General features: G+C 34.0%; 1 pseudogene; it reads right to left on the bottom strand.

The window, feature by feature from the left end:
* Positions 1-12,552: 12,552 nt before the first annotated feature.
* On the bottom strand, positions 12,553-12,946 carry LOC132597893 (large ribosomal subunit protein eL22 pseudogene; annotated as a pseudogene).
* Positions 12,947-26,499: the final 13,553 nt, after the last annotated feature.

The following is a 26,499-nucleotide window of genomic DNA, read 5'->3' as shown; positions in this document are numbered from 1 at the left end:
ATTTGATCAAATAACTTAACATGGACTTCACTTCTTATTAGTTGTATAACGTCCCTTCTGGTGTGTTAAATGCAATAAAAATTTGAGCATATATACTAATATGTAGCTCCTACCCAGCATATGATGAACAAAATATGTATTAACAAGAGACATCAATCCATTTCTGAGGTTATGCACGTAGTTTACTGCTGAAATGCGGTAAAACTTTAAAATTTGTAATTTCTGGTCAGAGTTTATGAGAAACATGAATATGAGCAAAATAGGTAAATTTAGTGTTTTTTTAACAAGGTAGGTATGGCACAGACTTCAAACTATAACACAGATTTCAAGCAAACAAGGGTAATTACATTGATTTAAGCAGTTCTTTCCCATTTATTCATATATTTTTTTGTCTTAATTCAGACCTAGCTTAATTCACCCCTCCCTCCCTCCCTCCTTTCCTCCCTCTCTCCCTTCCTTCCTTCCTTCCTTCCTTCCATCTTTCCTTCCCTTTCTTCTGTTCTGCCTTTCTTTCTCCTATCTCTTTAAACTGCAGTCCTGAGTAAAATGGATGGTTTCAGATTAACCTAATTAATTACAACTAAATAGCCACTTATGTCATTAACCCAGGATATGTCCCTGGGCTACTCAGATCCAAATGTAGATTTCATATTTTCAATGGAACAATGTTTGTTAGAAAATATATTTCATATTATAATCTTTATAATGAGAAAAATGCTAATTAAAACCAAAACCATTAGTCACCTGTAAGATTTGAAATATATGAAAAGTTTGATAACACTCTGTTGGTGAGCCTAAGGAGGAAAAAGCAGTCTAATATTTTGTTTTTCAAAATGTAAAATGGGACAACATCCATGGAGAAGATTTTATCAATATCTAACAAAATCATAGCTGTATTTGGCCTTTGATCTATCAATCCCTCTTCCAGGAATCTGTTCCAAAGATCCAAAAGTACACTGACATTAGTTTGAAATGACATGTATCAAATGTTCTTCAATGTAACATTATTGGTACTAGTAACAAAATTGAAATCACCCCCAAAATCCAAAATTCTAACACCAAAATCCAACAGTTATATAAACTGCAATATATCTACACAGTGGATTACTATGTACTTGTGCAAAGCAGTTGGGAAGATCTCTACAAAATGGATTAAATGGATTATATATTGTATATTTTGGAGTATAAATTGTTAAGTGATAAAAGGAAGTTGCAGAAAACTGTGTATAGTATGTCACCTTTTGTGTAAGAAACCCTCCCTTCCTTCCTTCCTTCTTTCCATCCTTCCTTCCACCCCTTTCTCTCTCTTTCATCTCTGTTTCTTTTCTTTATTATTTCACAGTTTGTGCTTTTTTTTTTCTATATTTGCAAAAATAAATAAGGGAAGGAGAGAAGAAAAACTCATAAAAATTGTTCCCTATAAGGTAACTGTCTCTCCATTCTGAAAAGTGAGATGTTGAAATCATCTACTATTATTGCACTTCTGTCTACTTTTCTAGTCAATTCTGTCAGTGTTTGTTTTATATATTTAGGTGCTCTGATGTTGCATGAATATATATTTGTAATTGTTATATCTTCCTAGTGATTTGACCTTTTATCATTATATAATGTCCTACTTTGTTTTTGTGATAGGTTTTTGTTCAAAGTGACAATAAATTTTAAGCATAATTAACTGTCATTAGCACAAATTCATGAACTGTATCTTCGTTTTTCTCATTTTTTGAAACCTTATATTTATAAACATAGTTATTTATATTTGATAAATAAAATTATTTATAAAGAATTCAAGTTATAAGTAAATGGAAATGTATCATTCAATTTTTGTTTTCTTGCTAGTGGAGGACATTAAGCAAAACTAAGATTTTTAATTCATAAATATGGTAATAAAATTGAACATGTATTTAAAGTATTGAAATAGTATAACTGAAGAATAAAGGAAACATTATAATAAATGCTTTATTATCATTAATGTTAAATTCTTTTGATTACTGATTTTAATTGAAGATTTTAAAAATACACTATAAAAAATAAAAATACATTATAAATATATTTGCATTATAAATCTATATTTAAAACTTGTAAATGTTGATAGAACTAATTGTCTTGTTGAATAATGGAACAGAGTTCCTCGTCTAATTATTTAATTTTTATGATCCTTGTGAAATAACAGTTAACTATTTGAAATGTGTTATTCATGTTTGTATGTGTTTTACGGAAAGAAATTGTATTCTGTCATAGCTTACATTTCTAAATTCAAAAAGGCAAATATTTCAAGACCTTTATTATCTTGATCATTTTGACACATTTAAAAATCATCCAATTTTAACAAAGATGTCCTTACCAGGAAATGGTAAGTTCTACTGACAAGTTAAAACAAATGATCAGTTATTATTTTTAATTATATTTGTTGCTGGGAAAAAGAAATTGTAGAAAAGTAGTCAGAGAAGAAGGATTATATCCTTTAATTTGTAATAAATTTATTTGTAAAGATGGGTGATGTGATGCCTAGCTGTGAAAATAAGTAACATGACAAGTAAATATTAAAGCCATGGAAGTGATCTAAAAATACCTGGATAATGATTGCAGATTATATAAATGTGGGTTTCTGGGGTAGGATTGGAGGTACCAGCCACTTTCCACTGGAAACAAAGCTTCAGTGACTTATATTCTATTGCCAGAAGAACTGGGGAATTTAAACATAGAAATAGAGTAATTGGATGATTTATTTCATAAGCATATATTTTTAAATGTTGCTGATGACTTTTCTTGAAAGTAAAGCCAGAAGGATTTTAAGATTCTTAACTGTAAATATTAGAAATGATTATTATAATACTTTCCATGATAAAATTATTTGAAACTTACTCGTATATTCCCAATGAAAGGTGATTCTTATTTTTTATTGTGGCTAATTTAATGAAATAATATTTTATACAAAACACAATTTTCCTAACTTGGAAATTATAATTAATTAAATTAAGAACACATTTGAGTTTTGAGTGTTGTCATTTAGACTGTGGGCATTATCAGGGCACAATAATCCACTTGGTGAAAATTTAGTCTAGTTGAAGGCCAATTATTTTACTTCCTTGTAATTCACATGATATGTCCTTGCAAATAGAAGCAGCCGCTAGCCAAGTAACTAGGGAGAAACAAAGAGCCTTGGGTGGGTGATATTTCAAATTCAACAGTATAAAGCAAAGAAAAATAACACATTTTAACACATAAAAAATGCTAGAAAAAATGTTTACATGCATGATTCTAGTTTGGTAATTGCTTCTATTCTAAATTTTTTCATATCAATTCAACGATAAGCACCTTCCTATCATATAAATCACTATCACCTATAAGTAAGTAGGGTTGTAGTTTTAAAGTATTTGGTTTTATCAAGTAATATATGCTCATTAAAAAAATCACATGTTAAAGAATGTTTTATATTAAATAACAACAGAGTCAGATCACTTCTTCACTTCTAAGTCTACTCTCCAGACAAGTTCTTCACAATTGCTTATATTTTGGTTATTTCCCTTCTCAAACAATATATATTTTCTGAATTTATTAATATCAGATAACATTTATTATTCCCCCAATATCAAATATAAATATTTAACTCACTCAGGTCCTCTTCTCCAACTGTTTTAGTCAATTATGTTATTGTTTTGGTTTTTCTGTCAATTATCTTTAGTATAAACAATGTAATTAAACTCAATCATTTTTCTATAGTCCTTTAATTCAGTTTTCATACTTTATATGACAATTTTAATACCCTTGTTTCTCTACCCAATTTTCTTCACAATCTGCTTTGTGTAAGTTACATTTTTATCATAGCTCTTGGATTTTCATTCCATGCTTAAACATAGCATCTTCTTTCCGTGGCCTGAAGATCGACTCAGAATTGAAAGTAAATAAACAATATTTTCATCATTATGGTTGCAAACATATTGAGCAATAAAATACCAATTATCTTCCCATCTTTAGGAGTTCAAATCCAAATGCCCCTTGAGGGAGAATGTTAGGCTGAAAGAATTTCCTCAGTTGGTAAAAAATCATTTAAAATTATATTTGGAAAATAATTTCCATCCTCAGTTTCTGTCATTTTTGGAGGTTATATTGGCCATTTAAAAATTGCATGTACTGTTTTTATTCTCAACATTTTTCAGTTCTAAATCATGCTTATCATTATGTTCTACTACCTTTATTTCTTAAAAGTACCTGTAATGATCTCCACTGGAATTTTATTGCCTTCTCTGTTGGGTTTTCTCTTTGTTTTTCTTTTATTATAACTTTCTTTTGCTTAATTTACATATTAGTTTATTTTCTTCCCTTAAGCTCATAATGAAAGATCTTCATAAACTGTGAAGTTAGCAGATAACATTTCTGAGTCCTAAGCACTATAGTGTTGATTTTAAGCTTAGGAATTTCTTTAATCTCCTAAAAATGAAATATATACCTATATATAGACAGTATGTGTTCCCCCAGCTGATTGGTAAATAGGACTGTCTTCTATTTAGGTCTGTACTCAAGTGGGGTATTATAGGATGAGAGGCTACACACAGTAATCTCTTTTTTTCACCTGATCATAGCAGTCTGCCTTGCTGTTGATAGCACAAGCACCAAACTGACAAAGGCTTTACTATGAATCAACATTCAGACTATTGGTCTTATTTAGGATTTAAATGTTTTATTTAAATGTTTTAAAAAGTTTCATTTTGAAGTAATTGTAGGTTCATTAGCAGTAATAAGAAATACTGCAGAGGGGTCTCATGTACTCATTTCCCAGTTTCTCTCAATGGCGACATCTTAGATTATAGTACAATATCACAACCAGAATATTAATTTTTATGTAAGATGTGTGACAAGTCAAGGCCCAGTTTTTTTGTTTTTTTTTTTTTTACGGTGTGCGGGCCTCTCACTGTTGTGGCCTCTCCCGTTGCGGAGCACAGGCTCCGGACGCTCAGGCTCAGCAGCCATGGCGCACGGGCCCAGCCGCTCCGCGGCATGTGGGATCTTCCCGGACCGGAGCACGAACCCTTGTCCCCCGCATCAGCAGGCGGACTCTCAACCACTGCGCCACCAGGGAAGCCCAGTCAAGGCCCCGTTTTTTTTAACCTATCAGATTGCTCTAGTACCATTGGTTTAAAAGGCTATCTTTTCTCCATTGAATTCTTCCTTTCACTTTTGTCAAAAATCATTTGGGCATATTTGTGAGTTTATTTCTGAATTTTCTGTTCTCTTCTATTGCCCTATGTGTCTATTCCTCCACTCACACCACACAGTCTTGATTACTAAAGATAGTATAAGGATGAATTGGGAGATTGGAATTGACATATATACACTATTGATACTACGTATAAAATGGATAACTAATGAGAACCTACTGTATAGCACAGGGAACTCTACTCAGTGCTCTGTGGTGACCTAAATGGGAAGGAAATCCAAAAAAGAGAGGATATATGTATACGTATAGCTGATTCACTTTGCTGTACAGTAGAAACTAACAAAATATTGTAAAGTGACTATACTCCAAAATAAATAAATAAATAAATAAAGCAGTAATAAAAAAAAGATAAAGAAAAAAAATAAGGCTTAAAATTGGGTAGACTGGCTTCTTCTACTATATTCTTCATTTTCCAAATTCTTTTTGTTCTTCTAGTTCCTTTGTTCTTTTCCATATATATTTTTAAATAATCTGGTCTATACAAAAATTCTTGCTGATGTCTTGATGAGAATAGTTTTAAAATTATATATCAATTTTGGCATAATTGAAATCCTTACTGTTATGAGCTAAATTGACTCTCCCCAAAATTTATGTGTAGAAGTCTTAACACCCCAGACTTAACAATATGATAATGTGACTATATTTGGGATATGGTCTTTAAAGAGGTATTTAAATTAAAATGAGGTAATTAAGATGGGCTCTAATCTAACCTGATTTGCAATTAGGACAGACACACATAGAGGAAGACTCTGAAGGTACAGAGAAGAGATGGCCATTTAGGAGCAGAGAAGAGAAGCCTTAGGCAAAATAAAACCCTGCTGACATCTTGATCGTTGACTTTAATAAGCCTCCAGGATTGTGAGAAAATATATTTATTTCATTTATGCTACCCAGCCTTTGATATTTTGTCATGATGGCCCTTGCAAAACTAACGGTTACCAAGCTGAAGCTTCCAATCTATAAACACTGAATGTCTTCCATTTATTTAGAACCTCTTTGATTTTTTTCATGAGCATTTTATAGTCTTTTGATGACAAGTCTTGTAAATATTTGATTGGATTGGATTTGATTGGATATATTTCTATATTTCATTTTTGAGTGATTATAAAAATCTCACTGCCCATAGTTAATTCCTAGCAAATAGGTTTACAATTAATATTTTATGTTTGTTTTATATCCTGTATCCTTGCTTAACTTATTAATTCTAAAAGGGTATTTTTTTGAGTATATGTGTATTCCTAGACTTCAGTTTGTATACAATCATATCATCTGCGAATAGAGACAAGTTTATTTCTTTCTTACCTACATATCTGTCTTTTAATTATTTTTCTTGCCTTACTGAACTTGCTAGAACACCTCATACTATGTTAAATGAGTGCGGTGAGAGTGAATATCCTTGCCTTGTTCCTGATCTTGAGGAGGGAAATAATTCAGTCTTTCATCATTAAGTATAATGTTAACTTTGGGATTTTTGGTTTTGGTTTTCTTTTTGTTTTTGATTTCCAGAGATGCTGTTTATCAAGTGGAAGAAGTTATTCTCTATTCCTATTTTTCTGAGAGCTTTTTGTTCATTTGTTGTTTTTACAACATGAATGGTTGTGAAATTTGTCAAACCCTTTTTCTGCATTGAATTATATGACCATGCAATTTTTTTTTCTTTAGGATTGGGTCAATTACGTTGATAATTCTTGAATATTGAACTGGCTTTACATGCTGAGAATGAATATCAATTGGTAATGGTGTATAATTATTTTTATATATTGCTAATTCTATTTATTAATATTTTGCTAAGGATTTCTACATTTATTTTATGATGGAAATTGGTGTGTAGTCTTCTTTTTGTGTATTGTCTTTTTCTTGTTTTGGTATTACTATAATAATACCGTCATAGCAATAGAAATAAAAATCCAGTATTTTACTTCAAAAACTGTGATCCTCATGAACAAGATCTGTGATTTCTGTCATTAAAGATGTGGGGATAGGGAACTAACAAGCCATTATTTTTAAGTTTAACACTTGTAATTTATTCTCTGGAATCATATGATCATTTATCATATGTGATTGCCAATAGGTGAATTTTACAACTACAGTAAGGGGTGGTGGGGAAGTACAAAGAGATTCTTCTAATACCAGACACAAAACTGAATTTCTGTGTAATTTAGAACAAATTGATTTAACCTAATGGAATTGAAATTTCTATGCTGTAAAATGGGAATTATGATGCCAACTATTAACAGTATTGGGGAAATCAAATGAAATAATATAAGTAACAGCTTGTAAGAACATAGATTTTTTAATAAGCTCGGTGAGAAATTAACTGTATCTCTATTCTCTATCTATCATCTATAGAAATAGAAAAAAATAGAAAGATAGATGTGGGCTGGGGATAAACAGGATTTCCACTTCCAACATCCTTCATGTCCTTAAAAGAGAATGTAGACTAGGCTTTGGTGGGTTTGACAGGAAAGTCAGAATCCAAGTTGCTCATAAATATTTCACAGGAAGGACATAGATGCTGCTTAAAGTTCTTTCTGAATGGTGTTAGGTGACTTGATTCTGAAAAAGCTTTGAGCTTAGAAAAAATGAGCTTTGCGTATTGACAAGAGTCCTCACATGGGAACAGAATCAAAATTAACAGACTCTGCAACCCAAAGGAGGCTGGCTGAATATTCCCGCTACCTTTGCTCTGATCATGTGACCATCTCACGCTTCTGTCACTTTCATTAAATAAAAATTAATCTTAACATATTTGGGCAGGAGTGGGGGTGGTTTGGCATGGGTGTCTACTCTGTCAAGGATAAAAAATATCCTTTAGTTCTCATCACCTAATCAGTTGATTTCAGCTCCATTTTCTCCCTTTTCTTTCTTTATCACTGCCTAACCTTGTCCCCTAGGAGTTTCAGACCTTGTTATTCATAAATGGCATAACTTCGTGCACCCTTTTCCTTTTTACTCAAAAGTTTTCTCTAAAATCGAAGGATTACTTGGCTGATTATAAAATTCTTGCATCACGTATTCTTCCTCTCAGTATATTTTAGATACTGATCAAACTGTCTCCTTGCATGAATATTACTGTGAAGATGTCGAATCCATCTTGATATTTCACACTAGTAGGGGGCATGATTTTTTCCCCTCCTACTCCTAGGATTCTTTCTTTGTACCTGAATTTTAACATCCTTACCAGAATATGCTTTGATTTGGAATGGTAGGTATGAATGTTAGGTTTCATTATTTCTTGGAAATCTATGAGCCCCTTCAGTCTACACATTCAACTTGTTTTTATTTCAGAAAAAATGTTGAAAAAATTATACTTTAGACTCTTTCTATATTTTCATTTGCTTAGTTCTTCTTAAAAATATCAATAATGCATGTTAGATATACCTTTTTAAAGTCTAGCGTTCCTTCTGTGATCATGTTTACATTCCCCTTTCTCTCTCCCTGCTCCACCTCCCTCCCTCCCTCTCTTTCTTTCTCTCTGAGTCACCCTCATAACTACTTATAAACATCTAACTTTTTCCACCTATAACGGGCATTATTCTCTACACTGGCTTTTCATTTTTTGTCATATTGTGACATTTTGCAACTCAATTCTATATTCTTTGGACATCCTATAAAGTCTCTTTGGAATACTTTTTTCTCATTGTTCAAATTTCACTTATTACTTATAAAGATGATATTATCTATAAATTCTGTGAGAATAATGAGAAGCATTTCTTTCATTCCTTTGTTTTACTGTAACCATCTTTTTATCAGAAATGACCGTTTACTGATTTAAAGAAAAATGTTTTGAGCATAGAGCACATATCATTTCCTTTCTAAGTATGATCCATCTTTGAATTATTTTTGCTGCTTGCCAGAGATGTTGACAACTATGGTAACTGGGACTATCTGGGGCGTGGATTCAGAGGTGTTGACTCCAAACTCTTCCTCAACAAATTGCTTGGGTGACAGAAAAATCTTCTTTGGTATTCAGCGTACATTTGGCAGATGTGAAAACCATTCAGTATTTAAGGATGGGGAAATTTATAGCTGATCACGGGTGACTAGAGTGATGGAATGGCTAAAGGCGTTAAGGGAAGAGGAGGGTTGTTCTTCATAGATCAAGAAACTGTCACTGCCTTAGACTACAGCTCATGTGACCATTTTCGCCCCAGAGCTGCTGACAGTATGAGGGGTAAGCTCTCTGTCTGTGTCTGCTACTGTAAGAAATGTATTTTGCTATTAAGCAAAAACCAGGAGCCCACTCTACCATTGCTGCTAAATTACTCTCAAAGTTGCTGACATTCACTGCTGCCTAAAATCACCTTTAAAAAAATGGCTTTATAAAATATAGGTTAAATATTATAAAATTCACCCATTTCGCGAGCATTTAATTCAATAAATTTTTGTATATTGTAGAACTGGTCTGCCTTTCTTTGCCTCCACCCCTGCATGCTCTTCTCCTAGAATGGAGGTTCCATGCCAAGAAGACCATGAGCAAGATGCCTTCTTTTGTCGTTATGGTCCTGCTACTGTCACAGCCCCTAGGTGCTGAAAGAAACTGAAATAGCAAAGTAATATTCTGTTTCTTCTTTCTTCCTTCTAAATTCCATCTAGTGCCTCCAATTGGCAGAAACCAAGAGAAATTCAGAAAGCTAGGTTGTCTGAAATATGTGGCTTGCATGTTTATCCCTCAAAAGTACAGAAGAAAGTGCAGAAAGGAAAGTGTAATATTGAGAGCCCATCATATTGAAAGCTAGAGTATCCAGAGCACCCCTCAACTTATAAAATCATGGATTGCCTCCTCTATTCCTGTCTTAGCCCATTCAGGCAGCTATAACAAATTACCGTAGACTGGGTGACTTATAAACAACAGAAACTTATTTCTCACCCTTCTGGAGGCTGGCAAATTCAAGATCAGGTGCCAGCAGGTTTGGTGTCATTCATTCATGAGGGATCTGCCCTTATGACCTGATCACCAACCAAAGGCCCCACCTCCAAATGACATCCCACTGTAAATTAAGTTTTAACATATGAATGGGGGCACTAACATTTAGTCTATGGCAATGCTTTTCCTTCTCTCCTCTATTCAGCTCTCAGTGAAGTAACTTTCAGGCTAGGAAAGAAAGTGTACAGATGGTTTTATTTATTTTTATTATTTATTTGTTTTTTATTTGCCAGGTATCTGCTTTTCTGTCGCAAATATCTGGGTCCCAACAGGATATATTCCACAGTACCCGGAGCCTTCCTATAACTCTTGATGTCTTAATTGTCATTTTGTAGAGGTTGTGCAGAATAAGATACTTAATATTTTTTGGAAATGTACAAATATCTTGGAGACTGAGGAAGTTTGTGAAAATAAATATCATGCACTCTTGTTTAGGTTAATATTTCACATTTTTGGCTAGTATAATTCTATTTGTATATTGAAGGTTTTTTTTCTATTATATTAAATCTTGAATTTTCTACTATTCTTTTTTTTTTTTTTTAATGAAGTCCAAGGTCATTGTTGGTACAGCAATTCATCAGTGAGGACAAACAACCAATTTATTGTTGCTAAACAGATTAGCATGCCAATCCTTTAAAAAAAAAAAAAAAAGCTTTGTACAATAATAGTAGCCATGCGTTAGCCACTTTAATATAAAATGTGATCAAAAGTCAAAATACAAGAGTTCAAAAGGCATAGAAAAACCAAAAAGTTTCAATTTTATTACAAGTTTTAGATTCTGGAAATAGTTTAAAAAAAAAAACTTATATGCTAATTTCAGCCCAGGGCTAATTTTTTTACAACCAAGCTAAGAATTACTACAAGGGAACATCAATGCAACAAACAAGTAAAATTTGCAAACCCAAGACACAAACTTGCTAACAAAGTTAATAATCATGGTAATGGAGAGCACCAAAGAGCAACTGATGCCTCAGTTAACTTTGAAAGAAACAATGCCTTCTCTAGGGCAGAGAAACATGCAAACAATTCTGCTTCAAGAAATTTGCATAGAAATGGAAAATGCTAGAGCCTTTACCACAAATGAAATTACAAAGCCTCAACATGTTAAATTCAAGCCAAGGAGCACCAAATGTTAAATTGGAGCCAAGGTATGACTCAAAACATTTAATTTCCAGCTATGCAACTAGCAAGATCACAAGAATTTCAGGTGTGGAAAGGCACCCTAGGCAAGCTCTTGAAAGACATGAATTTGATACAACGTAACCTTAAATCAATGCAGACATTCCTGTAAAATTTAAATTTTAGAGGGCACCATAAGGCATCAGGATCTCTTCTCAAAGTCACTCTTGATATTGTCAGCAACAATCACATCTTTATGATCTCATTAATGACCTTTCACAGATCTCTAGCCTGTACACGTACAGCAGAACCCCCAATATCGTGGGAAGCCCTTTCAGTTTGGCCCTGCTTAACGTGTTTGTAGAATGACTTTTAAGCCCAGCCGTGGCCTAAATGGTGTGAAAGGGACTACTCCCCGGGCATCTCAAGACTTCTCTTCAGCCTGAGCTGTCTCCCAGGCCCCTCTCTTCCACACCTGCCCCCGGGGTAAGACTCCAGAACTCTGGGATTCTGAGCCTGACCCCAGGCAACCTCACCGACACCCACCTTTGGAAGCTCCACTATTCCTCATCTCCAGCTCCCTCTGGTGGGGTTCAAAGTGACAGTTTGGTGCAAGGACTTGTAGAAACAATGTTTATTTACAAATTCGTATTTTGTAGACCTTTCCTTAATTGAACACCTGTGACTTTTACAGTCGCTCTCCAGACCCTTTCCAGAGGTGTAGTAGAATATGCGAAGCAAAAGGACATTTTATTTCTACAGGAAGAAAAATGATTAACATACATAGTAATAACTGTGTCCATCAAGAGTAATTTGTAATCAGAAAATGAAGACAAATGCCCCAGAAGCCTGCATTTTATCGACACTGCCACTTTCCCAAAAAAAGAACCTCAGAAACAAGTCACTGGATCTGCTTTCAGTGAATCAGGAGTTCCCACATTTGTATTCCTCAATCTTTGAGAAAAGTACCACATGAAACTGACCCACCCCTTTTTGTGTAAAATAGTAACTAACTGAACTCACATCTCCACGCCCTCATCCACCTGTTCAATGACAAACAGTAGTCAGTTCCCCTGAAGGAGACTTACACATTTTGGTATTTCTACCAAAAGAATTGAAATTTTCAAGCAGAAAAAAAGTTTAATTACAAGTAAGTGAGTGGCAGCCCAAGTGAAGCCCTTTTACTATGATTTCCAATTTTCTGTTCAATCCGCACTGCAGAGATACAAGGAAAGCCACCATTTTGTTTCCTAAATTTTATTTAAGAATTCATACAAAATACTCCAGATAACTGAGTTTCAATCCTCATTTTCCTCCTCTTCTTCATCTTGATTAATCTGGAAGTAACGTAATTCGTAACTTTCTTTGCTGTTAACAACTACGCGTAACCAATCACGGAGATTATTCTTCTTCAAATATTTTTTGGTGAGATATTTCAAATACCTTTTGGAAAAAGGCACCTCGGAAGTTACAGTGATCTTGCTTTTGCTTCTTTCGATTGTTACAACACCTCCTCCGAGATTCCCAGCTTTTCCATTCACTTTGATTCTTTCCTGAAGAAACTGCTCAAAATTGGCCGCATCCATGATTCCATCTTCTACAGGATGGGTACAGTCAAGAGTAAACTTCAGGACCTGCTTCTTTTTTTTGCCCCCCTTCACCACAAGCTTTTTCACTGGCGCCATCGCCACAGTGGAGGCAGAAAAGCTCTACTATTCTTTTGTTCTTTTAGGTATTTGCCAGGGGTCGAAAAGATGAGATTGAAATAAAATGCTTTTATTCCACTGATTTTTAACAGAAAATTTGCATTCTCTACTTCCAGCCTGTCTGAAACCAGTTTCTAATTGTCTCTCAGGAGAAACAATACTGTTCTTTCACCCAGTACTTTTTGTTTGTTGTTGTTGTTCCAAAGTTCATATCATGGGTCTGTCACAGAAGCAAAATTATAAATTGTAAGTCATTAAGGTATGGTGAATGCCCATCTGTGTAAGAACATGTCAAAGAAATGTTTACCCAGTTGGAATATCACTGGCCAATCTACTATCTACTACTGTATATAGTATGTGTATTAATATCCTAGTGCTGCTATAGCAAAATACTACAAGTATATGACTTAAAGCAACAGAAATTTATTTTCTCACAGTTCTGGTGGCTAGAAGTCTGGAATTGATGTGTCAGCAGTGCCAGGCTCCCTCTGGAGACTCTTGGGAAGAATCCTTCATTGCCTCTCCCTAACTTCTGATGATCATTGGCAAATACTTGGCGTGCCTTGACTCGAAGTTTCATCCCTCCAACCTCTGTCTCCACCATCATATGGCCCTTTACCCTGCATGTCTACCTCTCTGTGTCTCTTTCTCCTTATAAGGCCACTAGTCATTGGACTTAGGGCCCACCTCAATCCAATATGACCTTACCTTAAGTTGGTTAAATCACAGAGACCCCGTTTCCAAATAAGGTCACATTCACAGGTGCCTGGGTTCAGGACTTCAATATATCTTTTGGGGGGACACAATTCAGCTCACAACAGTAGTAGATATTATTAGTAGCATGGAGCTGGAAGATCTGGTAGATTTTTAGACCAATGGCAGCCAACATATAGTATATTGATATTTATATCAAACTGACTAAAATTACCTAAAAATTTCCAAAAATGAATAAATCTTCAACTTTGAAACTACTCACCTGCTTATTCCATTTTCTATTCAAAATAAATATACAAAGTATGATGTGTGTGTGTGTGTGTGTGCACGGGCTATATGTATCTACATGGATTTATGTGTAGGACTTTTCAAAATCCTCATTTCTAATTTACAACTGTAAAACTGAATTCTGAAGCTTAGACTAGACAGAAATCAGGGCTTCACGTTGAGGTGGTAAAGTTACACATACATCAATTCTGATAACTAAATTATTCAACCAATTACTTTTTTTTCTTTTTTAAATTGAGATACTATTGACATATAACACTGTGTAATTTTAAGGTGTACAATGTGTTGATTTGATGCATTTATATATTGCAATATGATTACCACCATAGTGTTACCTAATACCTTTAATGTGTCATATAATTATCACTTTTTTCTTTGTGATGAGAACAATGAAGATCTAGTCTCTTGGTAAATTTGAAGTTCATAATACAGTATTGGTGACTATAATTACTATGCTCTACATTAGAACTTCAGGATTTATTTATCTACTAGTTTTAAGTTTGTATCCTTAAATAACATCTCCCCAGTCCCCCAACCTTCAGCTCCTGGTAATCACTATTCTACTCTCTGTTTTTACAAGTTTATCTTTGTTAGAATCCACAAATAAGTAATATCATACAGCATTTAATCTTCCTCTGTCTGACTTAGCTCATTTAGCATAATAAATCAGGGTCCATCCATGTTGTTGTAAATGGCAGAATTTCATTTTTTTTCATGGCTGAATTATATATATATATATATTATAATATTAATTATAATATAATATAAGTATATATATATACACATATATATTTTACATCTTATTTATTCATCCATTGATGGACACTTCAGTTTTTTCATATCTTGTTTATTCTGAGTAAAGTTGCAATAATGACAGAAGTGCTGATACATCTTTGATACCTTATTTTGCTGGGAAAAGAATACTCTCTTCGACAAATGGTGTCTGGAAAACTGGATAACCACATGGAGAAAAATGAAATTGTACCTCTATCTTATACTCCTCATAAAAATTAACTCAAAATGGATTAAACACTTCAACATATGACCTGATACTATAAAACGTCTGGAAGAAAGCATGTAGGGAAAGCTCCTTAACATTGATCTTGGCAATGATTTTTTGGATTTGACACCAAAAACACAAGCAACAAAAGCAGAAATCAACAAGTGGGACTATATCAAACTAAAAAGCTTCTTCACAGCTAAAGAAACAATCAACAAAATGAAAAGGCTACCTACAGAATGGGAGAAAATTTTTGCAAACCATATACAGAGTAAAGGGTTAATGTCCAAAATATATAAGGAACTCATACAACTCAATACAAAATAATCCAACTAAAAAATGGGTAGAAGAACTAAGTAGACATTTTCCTAAGAAGACACTCAAGTGGCCAACAGGTACATGAAAAGATGCTCAACATTCAATCTGGAACAATTCTTGAGTGTACAAATCCTTCACCTCCTTGATCAAACTTATTACCAAGTATTTTATTCTTTTTAATGCAATTGTAAATGAGATCATTTTCTTAATTTCTCTGATAGGTATTATTAGTGTATAGAAACACAACTGACCTTTGTATATTGATTTTGTATCTTGCAACTTTACTGAAACTGTTTATTAGTTATAACAGTCTTTTGGTGAAGTCTATTATAAATATTATATCATATCATCTGCAGAGACAATTTAAATTATTATTTTCTGATTTGAATGCTTTTTATTTCTTTTTCTTGACTAATTGCTCTGACTAGGACTGCCAGTACTGTATTAAATAATATTGAGAACAGGCATTCTTGTCATGTTCCTGATCTTAGAGCAATAGCTTTCAGCTTTTCATCACTGATTATGATGTTAGCTGTGGGCTTGTTATATAGGGCCTTTATTATGTTGAGATAAATTTCTTCTATATCCACTTTGTTAAGAGTTTTTTATTAGGAAAAGATGTTGAATTTGTCAAATGCTTTTTCTGCATCTATTAAGATAATCACAGGATTTTATCCTTTATTTTGTAATGTGGTGAATCACATTGATTAATTTGCAAGTGTTGACCCATCCTTGCATCCCAGAAGCAAAGCCCACTTGATCATGGTGTATGATCCTTTTAATGTACTGTTGAATTTGATTTACTAATATTTTATTGGGTAATTTTGCATTTATGTTCATCACATATATTGACCCGTAATTTAATTTTTTTGTATATCCTTGTCTGGCTTTTGTATCAGGTAATGATGGCCTTGTAAGATGAATTTCAAAATGTTCTTTCCTCATCTATGTTTTGGAGAAGTTTGAGAGGGAATGGTATGACTTCTTATAATATTTGGTAGAATTCACCAGTGAAACCATCTGGTCCTATAACCAAAGATAGGAAATCTGAGAGGAATGAAATATTATGATAAAACATCATAGCCTAATTGAAGTTGGGGGACAAAGTCTTGGTTGCTGTGACAGTAAATTACTCTTAGTTTGAGTAAGAGCTTCTCACATACCACTATGTTCTATTTAAACATGACTAGGATTTCGGGTGATCCTATGACCAGAGCTACTCATCATCAACTGGGCATAATCATATCATTAAGCCATAAAGTCAAGGGGGCACAGCAGTAGTTGACTATATAATGAAAATGATACATTCAGGATTAAGCCAAACAGTTTGAATTTGACTTCCTATCTTCTAACTGTATTTTTTTTTCTTTTCTGTCATTATCCAAGATAATTTTCTTTCTCATGAGTAGTCCTAAATGGTTTCTTTACAAATCTATCATGGTAGTTTTGATATTAATTTGGGGGATGGAAATAGCAATAATAATAAATGTATGTAGGGCATTCCAGTGACTTCTGGAGAGACATGTTCTCCTGATTTGAAAGGCAACAGGAAAAGGAGAGAGGGCACAGCCTCTGAATGTTTTTATGTTTTTGCAGAAATGCTGTTACCATAGAAATTCAATGCAGAGTCATGTTAAGGGGTTAAAATATACAAGCAACCCATCTTAAACATACTACATAAGGAAAAATCTGAATTTTGTTATATCTAGTGTAACACATTTAAATTAACATTACTATCAAACACTCAGTAATTTGGCATTGTAAATCTCTTAAACACAAAATTATCATAAACTTCAAACAAATAAGTCTCTCACAGCTTAAAAACAAACAAACAAAAAATGGGGCCTCAGGTTAGGATTCAATGTGACTTTTTTCAATTTTGAAAAACTTATGAGTTTAATAGGAGTTAAGAAGAGGAAGGACAGGGGAGAGATTGCTAAAGGATTTCTTCCTGGGGTGATGCAAATATTCCAAAATGAGATAGTGGTGATGATTGCAGAATTCTGTGAATACACCAAACAATGAACACTTAACCACTAATGCTAAACATTGCACACTTTAAAGTGGTAAATGTATGGTAAGTAAACTATATTTCCATTAAGCTGTTATTTTGAGAAAAAACAGCTTATGATAGGCAGTCTCTTCCTGGGTGCTGGCATTGTATATAACGATCATATATTACTTAGTTCCTGAAATGTGACCACTTTTCTCTCTAATCAAACTCAGGAGTATATTTTTTCTCTTTGAGTAAAATTAAAACAAAATTTTTAAAAGTAAATATTCAAAAAAAAAAAAAAAGTAAATATTCAAAACACAATTTAATTTATACCAGAACATGAATTTTATTAATTTGTAATTAATTTTAAAAACTGATTAAGACTGTAACTCTTAAATTTTTACCTATATTTACTTATTCTGTTTCCTTATCCATAAAATGGGGGCATTTATCATATAATAAAAAAAATGTAAAGCAATTAGAACTTTTCCTAGTGCCTAGAAGGTGCTTTGTAAATATTTATTATTATTAATAAGCAATGCACAGGCCATATTCACTTCTCCAATAGAATATTTTTATACTTTACCAAATAAATTTCTTATTTTCCAGTAAGTATTATTTTTTCCTCAATTTTTTTCACAAGCTGTCCACTCGAGAACACAAGAATTTTAAACACCAATCTTCAGCTCAATTAGTTTATAAAGTAGGTGTGAAGTCACAAAACTTCAAGGTATTGTTTATTTTTTCAGAAGTCACAGATCTTTTCGGGAATTAGGAGGTTCCCATCACATATGAAAATAAAGTAACATTGTTAAAAGAATACCATTTAACTGGCATAAACATTGAAACATTCTTCAGTTTTATAATTTAGTGAATTCTAAGCTCCTATTTACCATTTCCACACCTAAAATCATGATATTAATCCAATTCCTCATGCTCAGTTCAGTAATGCTTATGCATTCTCATTATGAAATTTGGAACTTACCCAGTTGTACCTGTGAGTGGATGGATGCAGCAACCCCAGCCAGACAGAGGGGTGATTACCACGGTCTCAGTCCCTTTAGAAATTTAAGTTTGGGCCACAACAGGGCCAGATTCATGGGCATTTGACCTGGGCAGTCCCACAGGTCAAATGAAGAGCCCCATACTTAAAAGAACCTCATGCTTGGTCTATTGCTCTGCTGTCACTGTTTTGAAATTCTTAGTAATTTTTGAACAAGGAGTCCTACATTTCATTTTGCACTGAACACAGAAAATTATATAGCTAATCCTGGATCATAAAGCCAGGTAAGCTACCAAATCCTGTGGTAATAATTAAGGGTAGGAGGAAATTAGTATAGGTGTTTGAGGAGGGAGAGGATGAGTATTAATGGTACCCTGAACCTACCTGCAGCAATGGTGTCTGTACCTCTTCCCACTAACCTCTCATAAGTTTCCTCAGAAACACGGACAAGGACTACGGAAGAGGGACTTCCCTGGTGGCACAGTGGTTAAGAATCCGCCAGCCAATGCAGGGTACACGGGTTTGAGCCCTGGTCCGGAAAGATCCCACATGCCGCGGAGCAACTAAGCCCGTGTGCCACAACTACTGAGCCTGCACTCTAGAGCCCGTGAGCGACAGCTACTGAGCCCTCATGCCTCAACTACTGAAGCCCGCGTGCCTAGAATCTGTGCTCCACAACAAGAGAAGCCACTGCAATGAGAAGCCCGCTCATCACAATGAAGAGCAGCCCCCACTCGCCGCATCTAGAGAAAGCCTACACACAGCAACAAAGACTGGACATGGCCAAAAATTTTTTTAAAAATTAAATAAAAAAATGATTCTGGTTCAAAAGAAAAATGCATATACAAAGCTTAAAAAAAAAATGATGGGGCTTCCCTGGTGGCGCAGTGGTTGGGAGTCTGCCTGCTAATGCAGGGGACACGGGTTCGAGCCCTGGTCTGGGAAGATCCCACATGCCGCGGAGCAACTGGGCCCGTGAGCCATGGCCGCTGAGCCTGCGCGTCTGGAGTCTGTGCTCCGCAACAAGAGAGGCCGCGATAGTGAGAGGCCCATGCACCGCGATGAAGAGTGGCCCCCGCTCGCCACAATTAGAGAAAGTCCTTGCATAGAAACGAAGACCCAACACAGCCAAAAAAAATAAATTAATTAATTTTAAAAAAAGAAAAAAAAAATGATGAAGGAGCTGTTTTCCAAACCTCATGCACAGAGAAGAGAATCTGTATGAAGCAAGGGATGGATGGGAGGTGTCTTGCTTACATCTCTATTCAAAGAAGACTTCTGCAGGAAGGATAGCTGGTTGACAGCCTCCAGCTGCCCCAAGATTGGCCAATGTGTTCTTGCCAGACTGCTTCCCCAGTGACTAAGCACTATGACGTACTAGAATCACTATATTCCTGCCCACCCCTAGATTCCCAGAATCCCTGTAATGGTAGACTTTGCTTAGGGAGTCTGATTACCTAGTCAGTTAGCTAGCATCCTCTCTGTCTCTCTCTTTCAAATATATATATAATCGTTATTGGGATCATGGGTAAATTTTTGTTTCTTTCACCCTGCTTTGCTTATGTGTATATATTTTTTTTTGCAAATACATGTGCTACTTCAAGGACTTATAATATTGTTGGAAATCATCAAGAATAACACATTTTGTGCTCTGTTTGAAAGGAATAAATGATTTCACCCACCTACATTTACTGACTACTCATGAAATGCAAAGCTTCACCTTACTTTACCCTATCATCAGAAAAATGATTCCAGTTTTGGTACAAAAGGATACTTCCAAGTATCCTTTCTGCAAGATTGTAGAAAAGCAATCTCATGTATATTACATGATAGCTTTTACATGAATTACTGCTGCTGCAAATCAGTGGGCAATGTATGTGGACAAATACTCAATGTTTTAATGTTTTTTTAAGTATAGGTTGCACTTTTGCATTTCATGGTGCCTTTTAGAATTAACTATATCTTTTTTATTTTTTCTTTAATGTCACGAACTATGTTTTGAAATATTCAAACACATGAGAAAAAGGCTTATTGAAGTAAATATTCTGCAATTAGTATTTCTCATGCCACTTATACCATGATTACATGAAATGTAAAATCACTGCTTTTGAGTATTAGGAAAAAAATAGAAGGAATCATAATTATAGGCAAGTTTTATTAGGAAATGTTTAGGTTAACTCTGAAATTCAAGTATAAATAAGATTTTTTTAAATCTCAGTTTATAGTTATCACAAGTATGTGTGATAAGTTAAGTTTTGCTAACCAGTAAATTGGGGTGGTCCTTGAATCTTCCTTTGGCAGTTCCTCCCCTTCATTTCAAATCAATCAGAAAGTCTTACAGACCCTACGTCCTAAACCTTTCTTGAAGCCCTCTCCTCCACCCTATTTCTGCTGGCATTGGGCTCATGCTCATTTTTTCTTCATTTGAGTGCCCACATTCTGGCCTCCCTTCTGACTCTCCACATTGTTGCCAGTGTGATTGTTCTGAAATGGAAATATGGTCATTCCTCTGCAATTCACATCTGTCATTGAGTTCCCAGAGCCTAGCTTGTTGGCAATACTTGTTGGCAATATATTTGAGAACTTTTTTGATCTTACTCCTGCTTGCTTCTCAGACTCATCCCTGTCTGCCTACAAAACCTCTCTGCTCTGGCTCTGAACTCCCTGTCATCATTCAAAAGTTCCATGAGTTTTCACAGCCCTGCAAGCTGCATCTTCTTTTGCCACTGCCTGGAGTATATTCCCCTCAGCCCAATCCTGAAAAATATAACTCATTTCTCTTTTTTCACCTATATTTTTTCTTAAGTTCATGATTAACATTGCCATTTTAAAAAACATCAATGCAAAAAATTTAATTTGCACACCATAAAATAATTTAATATTTCTGTATAAAGTATTCTTTTATTTCCCATTTCAGAATAACTAAGCCATAATATCACACGACAGTTTTTCTCAGCTGATTTCACTGATTTTCCCTCAGCAGATAAACAACTTACCTTGAGTTAAACACTTCCTCCTCTGCCTTTTGCTGCATGCCGAATAAAGCTCTAATAAACATCTTCAGGTATTGCATGTGGCAAACATTCTAACATGTCCAGGAAATTCTTAAAGCCAGAGACTCTCTTTGTTCGTTTCCATTCCCTAAATGTCTTGGATACTTGCTACATGGCAAGTACTCATGTAATATTTGTTTAGAGAATGAAAGATAGCAAATAATTGAGAACAAAACTTGACTTTTTAGTGTTATTTTGAAATTTTTTATCAAAATGACACAACATAACTATTCAGTTATACATTTATCCTTGGTCATGTTCTTGCTTAAATCGTGTAACTATTAACATACAGTTCACTCCAACAGCATTTTTATGTTCCTACGGATTAGGTATTTTGTTGTTTGCTTGGGAAACTCAGATAAATACAACACTGACTCTTTATTCAATGTTTTATTATAAGTGAGTGATGAAATAATAGTTGGTACTATTCACTGTACCTTGTGCCACCTACTATTTAATCACCTAATAAGATACTTCGAGGTGAAATTTAATCATCAGCAGTCTTATTTTGTATATGTGTGTAAAATAATTTAAATGCATTCAAAATATGCATTGTGTTGTGGCAATATAGGTAAATTTATGTATAAAAATCATTGGATATAATGGTTATTCAATTAATATTTTGGATTGATTGAATATATCACTAATATGAATGAGTAATTCATACTACTATAATCCTTTCATTTCAGTTGAGCTCTCTATATTTTCTTCTTTTTTGAAGAGAATGGCACTTCAGTATAATCACAAAGAGTGAATAGATGGGACTGCATAGTCTCAATCAACCTACTTTTTACATGCAAAAAATTGAAAAACACATAATTATAAATTTCCTATATTTCACAGTAAACATTATTGTTCAAACCTTAGAGTTACAACAATATAAAATGTTAGTAAAATCAATGTTTTGTTGAAATTATAGTAATTCATGCAAGATTTTTTAGAAATTGACACTAGTGAAAACTCTGAAGTAGTGTAGTTTTTTGGCATTTATTTTTCAAACTTCCAATTGGAAACTCAATCACAAAGGCCCATCCACAGAGCCACACACTATCTACCCTGATTGCATCTCATGATCCTTACTTCCCTGCCTCCACTCAAACACTGAGTTCTTAGTAGTAATTTTTCAGGGTTTTGATCTCTGATCTGTGCCTTATAATTTGATGAAAGTAATTTTTGAAAGGTTAATATGTCAGGACATTTTTTGCAAATGTCCTAAACAGGTTCTCTTGTATTACTATGATTATTAGTTTCATAATGTTGCCATAACAAATTGCCACAAATTCAGAGACTTAACACAGGCATTATCTCACAGTGCCTTCACAGTCTGAAGTCTAGCTTCCTTGGGTCTCAGAAGGCTAAAATCAACGTGTCTACATGGCTGTGTTCCTTTCTTGATGCTTTAAGGCAGAATCCACATCCTGGCTTGTGTGAGTGATTGGTAGGATTCACTTCCTTGTGGTTGTAGGGCTAAGGTCCCTGTTTTCTTGCTGGTATTACCAGTTGGCTAGACATCAGGGATCTTTCTCAGCTTCTAGAGGCTGCTAGCCTTCCTTGGCTCCTGGCCCCATTCCTCCATCTTCAAACCAACAAGAGTGGGTCAAGTCCCTTAAGCTTCATCTCTTTGACTGATGATTCTGTCTTCCTCTTTAGCTTTTAAGGGCTCATATGATTACATTAAGTCCACTCAGGTAATCCAGGATAACCTTCCTAATATAAAGCAATTGATTAGTAACCTTAATTCCATGTGAAAGACTCTTCTCAGCAGTACCCGTATCAGTGCTTTACTGAACAGCTAGGAAACAAAAAATCTTGGGGAGATAGTTTTACAATTCTGTCAACCACTTCATGTAATGATTTTTTTTTCTTCTGGAAAGCATATTGAATAAGTTAACTAAGTAAATATTGAGCATTTTTTTAGCACTTTATCCTATGATGGTTTTCTTTTTCAAAGAAAGAGTACAAACAAGGGAGAAAAACATAAAAGAACATTCTTCATTCTAAGTCTCTCTCTCTCTCTCATTCTCTCTCAACCTCCTCTTCTCTCTTAGTTGTTTTGTTGCTGTTATAAGTTTTTCTTAAACATGCAGCTTCTGACCAATGCCATTGAAGCCCCAGGTACATTCTATCTTCCTGCTTCACCATTTTTAGCATGTGGATTCCATTCTCCCATTCATAGTATGGTTGATAATCTTCTAACAACCTGCCATTATTCCAAGCATAAATAAGAAGAAAGGGTGGAAAAAACATAAAGTGCCTAAGGGCAAAAGCATAACTGCCTGCCTATGGAGCCTCACCATTCTTCAAAACATTCCCAAAAGCTCAACTCAGTGACTTGTTTCCATCTAATTGTTGGAACCATGCTACATTGCTTTCCTTAGATGAAAGAAGACTAGGCAAACAGTGGGGCTGAATAGATTGGGTTGATGAACACCATTGTATCTGACACACTATCATCAGACAGAAGATAGCATGGTTTATATTTGAATATTTCTTGTCTAACATTGAACAGAGAAAATAAGGAAATTTGTGCTCATCTGACTGAACTGTGCCTTGCTGTCCTGAAATTAATTTTATGTGGATTGAAGAAATCAATAATCACTAAATTTCAGAATGGAATTTCAATTTTCATTTAGTAAATCCTAAACCATATGTAATATTTGTTTAAATTGTTAATCTTTCTCAAAAAATATTGAAGTTTTTAATGTTAACTTTATGGGATTAAGCCAAAGATATCAAGAGTGTTAGAAATTCCATGCCCTATATATTGTGAAGTGTGGAATGGTATGAATATATGATCTTTTGTCTTATCACAAATTATAATAAATAAGCTTTTAACTTGACTATTTGTTAAGTTCTGTAGCTTTTCTAAAATTAGGATTCAGTTAAATTTGAGCTAATATATTCTAATCCATGTAAAATTTACATATCTGGTTTTGTGACTTTTTGTGACTATCCTTCAAATCAGCATTTCTATAGCAGAGCCTATCTACCAGAAACAACAAAATTTAAGGCATGTTATTTTGTACTTTCAGTGATCTTAGTTCTTGCACTTAAAAAAACTCCATATCAATATACGTTAATGGGAAGACTTTGTAATGTAACAAAAAAATCAACAATGTGTTTTTACTTCACTGTTCTCTTGTCTGGGTGGCATAGTGTAGATGATGGGTAATAAAAAAAAAATGAGATTCAAAGCAATTATTTTCCCAACTGCTGGCATTGAAAAAATTGTAGTCATTTGGAAACATTTAGGGCTCTGAACCAAATGAACTTACTATTATATAAAATGCAAGAATCAAAATACATAACAGTAATCCCTGAATTTCAAGGGCAAATCACTTAGCTATAATAATTTTAAGTCCTTGAGCATTTATTATAAAGCGTACTGACAATGTGAATATACACCTGGCTATATATCTCCCAATAACACATTGATTTTCAGCTATTTCAATAATGGTATAGATCTCAGCATAGGACTGTTCTATGATAGAAGCAATCATTCTAAGTAAGGTATGTATTTAAGGTTATGTTAAGTTGTGAGAAACTTACTAAGTACTTCTGTTTAAAAAGTTCCCTGTTTAATATGTTAAAACTTTGTTTACAATATTCCAAGGGTATTTTATTCCAAAGGTCTTTCATCATAAAATATTTTCAGTGTAACATTTACTATTATGTGACAATTCAAGCAGGTAATACATACTTAAGAATTTACAGTTTGTCAGAGTCAGATGTGAAGTTGTCTTTCTTAGAAAGTGACATCTAAGAGAAGACTAATGTTCCAAATAATACAATAGTACTGCTATATACAGAAAAAGACACGTTCTTAAAACAACACACAACAAAACAAAATTGGTAGGATGCTAGAAGAGCAGATACTTGAAGAAGGATGATTGCAGGCTGGCAATGCCATGTGAAACAACACTGCACTGAAGAAACTGGAGGAGTCTGCATGCCCTGAAGGACTCTTTCTTCATGAACCCCATTGACCTCTCACAGCAAAGGGTCTGAAAAATCAACTAAGAAGTGCCTATGGTGATACAGACTGGAGAGGGGAACACAGTCATGTGGGTGGGACAAGTATATGCATCCTGATGCTTCCTCTTTATTTCCACAAGACAAAAGCTTTAATCAGAAAGAACAGTGACACTACTGGCCTTAGGGTATATTAAGGCCAATTTTAACGAGCTTATATGATAGGTGAAACAATCATTTGAGGGTAGAACCTGATTAATTAAAGGTATATTCATTAAAAATATAACAATGTATATTTTAAATTAGCAGAAAATTACTACAAACTTTATAAGAGATGTATAAGTAATAAGTCAATAGTGGAGGTAAAATGATATACTATATAATGTTTATTTAATGCAAAAGAAGGCAGAGCAAGAGTATATAATAAATTAAATAAATACAAAACAGCTAGCAATTTAGTGAAGGTTTTATCCAATGACATCCATAATCACGTTACTTATGAATGGCTTAAATATAACTTTCTTAAGAATGCAATTGTCAGATTGGATCAGACAGCAAGATCCAATTCTACTGTGTCTATTAGAAATGCAGTTAATATATACTGATAAAGATAAGTTAAAAGTAAAAAGATGGAGAAAGATATGCCATGAAAATATCCCCCAAAACCTTGAATAGCTATGTTAATATCAGAAAAAGCCAGCTTCGGAACAAGGAATACTATCCAGAATAAAATGGGACAGTATATCATCATTAAGGGTCAATTCTCCAATAAGACATAATGACCATAAATACAAATATATATATATATATTACTGATAACAGAGCATCAAAATAAATGAGACAAAAATGGAAGTTAGTAAAACAAGTTGGCAGTTCTAAAATTATAATTGAGACATCAAAAATCCTTTCCCAGTAATTGATAGAACAAATAGGCAGAAAGACAGTAAGAGTATAGAAGATTTGAACACTATCAACCAAATAGTACTAATTGACATTTATAGAACAATTCACCCAACAGTAGAATACACACTATTTTCAAAGACATATGAATATTCAACAAGATAGACCATATAATAAGCCAATAAAAATATCTCAAACAATTTAAAAGAGTAGAAATCATAGCTACATTTTAATAGCATAATAGAATTTAGCTATAAGTCAAACAGGAATAAATCTAAAAAATTCTCA

Source organism: Globicephala melas, chromosome 10, assembly GCF_963455315.2.
Source record: "Globicephala melas chromosome 10, mGloMel1.2, whole genome shotgun sequence".
NCBI classification, from domain to species: domain Eukaryota; kingdom Metazoa; phylum Chordata; class Mammalia; order Artiodactyla; family Delphinidae; genus Globicephala; species Globicephala melas.
This window is presented reverse-complemented; position numbering and strand designations above follow the sequence as displayed.